Source organism: Micropterus dolomieu, linkage group LG06 (assembly GCF_021292245.1).
Source record: "Micropterus dolomieu isolate WLL.071019.BEF.003 ecotype Adirondacks linkage group LG06, ASM2129224v1, whole genome shotgun sequence".
Taxonomy (NCBI): Eukaryota; Metazoa; Chordata; class Actinopteri; order Centrarchiformes; family Centrarchidae; genus Micropterus; species Micropterus dolomieu.
This window is the reverse complement of record NC_060155.1, coordinates 15,603,883-15,608,869: the sequence shown is the minus strand read 5'-3', so window position 1 is coordinate 15,608,869 and position 4,987 is coordinate 15,603,883. Positions and strand designations below refer to the sequence as shown.

The window sequence follows — 4,987 nt, the reverse complement described above, 5'->3', positions numbered from 1 at the left end:
CTCCTACAGGAGAGGGGGGGGGGGGGGGGGGGGGGGGGGGGGGGGTTCTTGTTAATTACCCTCACCCTCATTAGCCCTTGAAACTGCTCACAGACAGTACCCACCCCAGCCACAGCCTGTTCACCCTGCTGCTGTGTGGTAAAAGTATCCCCTGTCGTCTCACCAGGCTTCAGAGCAGCTTCTTCCCCAAGGCTGTGACTGACCGACTCCTTAATTCATCCTCAGTACTCGATCATGAAAAATATTATTATTATTATTTTCACAATTTGCTGCATATCATTTTGTTTAGAATATATTTTTATGTTTTCATGAGTAGCATAAAGGGAACTAGAACCTTGAAACCTTGTAAAATATACTATATTGTGCAAAGGCAATCAAACGTGCAACTTTAGAATGTCACTATCAGTTAAACTTAACAAAAAAACAGTTTTCTAAAAATCCTTCTAGATATTTTTTTTTCCTTTCAGAGGTGTTCTGGAGCTATGCAGCTGTGAGAATCTCCTCCGTTTCATTTGTCCATTGCATTGTGGGAGAACAGCACACTTGACATTTTTTTGCTGCTTTAAGTATACTTTATTTACCCTTCCAGTGCAAACACAATTAGCATGTAAATATGGAATTGGGCCCCGCGACCCTGTAGGATAAGTGTTTGACGATGGATGGATGGATGGAGTTACTCTTTGGACAATCAGTAGACATTTGTGATCAGTGATGAGGGTTTTGCAAGTAATCTCTTCATTTGAAGGGGTCATCAGCCAAAAGGTTGGGAACCACTGTCATCCGAATCCTTATCAGTAGTGGATGGAAACATAAATGAATTCACATTTTCTTAATTTGCGTCACATTTGGATGGAAACTTGATTGTAAACGATACCGTGGGCCGTGCATATTGTTCGGAGCCACAATGTCACTGCCACATTATTCTTGATTATTTCCTGTAGGTACACGTTGTTGTGATGAGCTCGGCTGAGCAGCAAGCACCTCAGTGCACACTCTGACCCCCCTCACATTATGGAAACTGTCAGACACGACAAGCCAGAGTCACCAAACAATAAGTCTGTAGGAGTGAGACAAAGGCCAGGGGCACACAGATGTGTGATCTAGCTATATGAAAGAGATGACTAACAATGTGGGAAAGTCATTAAATGTAATTCATAAGTCAGTCGAGTGTTTTAGTTTTTGTCTCTGGCAACGATGAGTGAGAGATCTTGGTAACTTATGGGTAAACTATTTTTAGTGTCATCGACACTGAAATCCTCGACACGTTATGATCTTGTTTTGTCTTTTCTTTGTGCTCATATACAAAGACAAGCCAAATAGTTATTTATTGTATTAAAGTAGTTCCTCACTTGTTTTTTTATGTTTAAACTTTTCTTAAGGTAAACACTTTTATTGCCAGTATTACTTTGCCAAAATCTCTTTCTCTGCAGGCCATTTTGAGCATCGAGAGTAACTGAGGGTGTTCACGCTGTAAATGTTGATGACGCATGTCGGAACTGAGGTTAGTTTCTGATTAAGCGAAGGTGCAGAACAGAAGAGGTCATTTAATAAGAGCCATGTTTAGACAAGAGATGTATTCTGAACACATCTTAAATGAGGCCACAGGCCTTGAATATTTCTCTGGTTCGTATCATCTCACTGAGATGCCATTCTAAGACTCTGACCGGGTGCTTCACTTTCTCATGACTTTGTGCTCTCCTGGAGCCATTCATATACAGGAAAAGGCCATTTCTGGGGCACACAAAGCCAGGAAGGGGCTGAGAAAAAAATGTTATGATTGCACTCACTTAGCCCCTGCTGCTTTTAAAGGAGCATGTGCGACCTAAAAGACAAAGTTGTGACAGAAGGCAAGGCAGGAATCTTTAATGACTAGCCCTAAGCACACAGTAAGACCAGAGCCCTCATCAGGCAGTATTAATGCAGTGCTTGGACACGTTCAGTTTGACTTCAGTCAGCCACCAACAAATGATTAAAGCTGTGCTACTTATGTTTTATTTCACCAAGCTATCTTGGATGACTAAGTTCTGTTCAGCTGTTTCTCTTGGGTAGCTGCAGGCCTGCTGATAGTCTGGAGGAGTACAGTTTTCCTCATCAAGCAAAAACAAGTGCACAAGCCCAAGTCAGTTCACACTTGTGTCAAATGTGAAATGAGCTTACAGGAAAGTCTTCAGATGAAACCAAAACCATCAGCAGTAAATATTTGCGCCAAATATGTTTTCTACAAAGATCCCCTGAACAGAGTCACGGGAACTTATTCTATATGGTTGATAAATGCAAAGGTTACAGGCCTGACTAGTGACAAAGTTAGACTTTTTCTTTCCGTAAACTGACATTTTCAATCAAATGGTTATTTTAAAAAGTCATGAAAATAACAAGAAGCGCGTGTTATTGTGACGCTCCACAGCACTCAAAGGCAGGAAGAAACTTATCAGCTTATCGTTGTAACTTGTCAAACATCCTGTCAAATCTAACCACTGCCAAACCTTTTTTTTTTTCAAAAGGTGCTTGCCACAGTTACAGCAATTTGGCTTCTGTTTTCCCACTGTCACACAACAAAAACATCTTACATAAACCACTCAGAACAGTTTCAACATTTCAGTTTCAAGTTGCTGGCACTCAAGGTCTCTTTGAAAGCAACACCTTACCCCGCAGGCGCTTGTGAAGTGGCAGGTCAGCTCTCCCCTCCTGTCTAATCCAGTCAGCTGCTCAAACTTCTGTTGTTTCTGTTTTGGCATCTGGCTTCTGCTCTGTTCTGGTCCCCCTCACCCAGACATCTTGACATGTCTTCACTTTCTGTTCCTGTTTCCCTCTCTACCCTTGTTTCCCGTCCTCCTCCTCCTCCTCTCTCTCTCTCTCTCTGAGTGAGCGTGTATTTTGGTCACAACGTCACTGCACCCTGCCCACTTTGTGTAAGAATGGGCCCTCTGTCTGAGCTTATGTGTTTCCTGCATGGCGAACATCTTGTGGTTGCTTTACTTTTTCACACAAGCACTGAATGATGTCAGACAGAGAGGGGAACCTAGGCAAACTGAATATGAAATGAAATCACAAGAAGCCTTTATTAAATGTGCCTCAAAACAAATTCCCCATGTTAGGATATTAAAAGAAAGGCTCCTACACACACACAGATCTGAAAACATTGCACCACCAGGCTTTAGTTGCAGGCGAGGTTTGCAGCATTTTGCATAATAACACTAAATTACTCAAACAAAAACCACTCCACCCATCTCAGAGTCCCAAAATGGGAATAAAAAGGGGAAATGAAAGCTGTAAAAGTGTTTGTGTGTTGTGAGTATCACCAGGTGTAAGAGTCCGTTGTGAGTGAGATGTGAAAGAGTGAGGTCATGTGAAGTGCCTGCACACACGCACGCACACACAAAACACTAACTATGCCTTTGGCGTTGTGGTCTATGGTCTTTTAGTTCAGTCGAGCAAAAGAGGAAGAAAGAAGACAAAAAGTGTTCTGCTGGCATTAAATAAAAGCCTATTTACTCTCCACTCGTCAAAAGGGGGCAGTTGTAAGTTAATGTGCATTGACTCGAATACTGTATGTACTCACAAACAGTATGATGTGTGCTTGTGACCAACCTACAGTACAGGAGGCCTAATGCGTGAACTCACTAAGTTATGTGGGTCAGGTCACATAACAACTTTTCATTTCCTTTAATAAATGTTTAATTTTAGTGAAACCAGTTTTCTCTGCTGTTTCTTTTAACAGTGTTCTGTAACACTGCTCTGTTCTGCAGTTACTGTGGATGGAAACATTTCCTCCGATAATCTTAACAAAAAACCCCACTACATTACCATCTGAGTGGCTGAGCATGCAGGGTCTTATTCTTTTTGTTTTGTTTTCTGTAGCTACGGGGCATGGTTACATGAAAATTGATGAGACAAGCCTCAGCATGTCTGCAGGTGTGTCAGAGCCAACCTAGACAAATAGCAAACACCTACCCCCCTCCCCCCCATACACACACACACACACACACACAGAGGGTGCTGTCTGACCGGCAGGGCGTGTAGTGCTCCTACACAGTGAAGCTATATCACAGCAGCTGTTGGGGCACTACAGCGTCCAGTCACCTCGAGCAAGTGTTGATTAATGACCTGAATGTAGCAGCACTTTCCTTGATGGAAATCCTTCTTTACAGCAGTTCATTTGAAAATAATTTTGCTATATATTTAATTTGCTTTTGATACTTCTACTGCAGACGGATCTGCATGTGGACGTCACCTTTTCATTGCGTAGATCTGCTTTATGCACAGATACACTTTTAAACCTGCTGCTGTCATTTGGGAAATCTTAGATCTGCTTTTCAGCTATGAGAGGACACGAGGAATGACCATTTCTGTTGGATCTTATGCAACAATGCACCTTTCCAGGTCTGCCGTAATTCAAAAACACATGGCAACAGTGTTTTTTCCCATTTCCATGACGGAGACCTTATTTTGTTCTTATATCATAAGGTCCCTATTATACCTCCCCCTTCCTCTGAGGATACCTTATGGTCCAACTTACACTGCAGTGACCCTTCTGTGTGACCCATTTCCTCTACTGGAAACCTTACTCTCAGTTTATACTTTGGCAACCCAGTACTGTAATGGGTGTAGCTCCCATCTGGTTTATGGAAACCTTATTCTCAGCCGAGCTCACCTATGAGGAAAAGCTCAAACATTATATCCCCTTATCCGGCTTGGGTCTGTAGCCGAACAAATTGCAGGAAAGACCACTGAGTGCACACCGGATCACTGATCATGCCATCATGACAGCAAAAAAAGTGACTTTGACATTACCAGTAGTATTAAGGAAAGCCTTGTGGAATAACTGGACTGTGCAAAAGGGAGTTACAAATCACTACGACCTACTGGTTCTGCCAACGCACATTGCAGCATGAGTGAGTGTGAACCAGACACTGTGCGCTCTATGAGTTCTCGAATGTGAGCACTAATGAAAAGTGACTAAAGGGTCGCTGTAGTGGAATCTGACAAG

The 4,987-nt window shown here is 42.5% G+C and overlaps 1 protein-coding gene across 1 annotated transcript in view; it reads right to left on the bottom strand.

Moving 5' to 3' along the window:
- The window catches only part of LOC123972361 (uncharacterized protein KIAA0040), a 6,639-nt gene extending 3,877 nt beyond the window's left edge, over nucleotides 1-2,762 (bottom strand). The window contains exon 1 of the mRNA XM_046051830.1: nucleotides 2,646-2,762. The gene's annotated coding sequence lies outside the window, so the exon portion shown is untranslated. The remainder of the gene's footprint in view (nucleotides 1-2,645) is intronic.
- Between the last annotated feature and the right edge of the window lie 2,225 nt (nucleotides 2,763-4,987).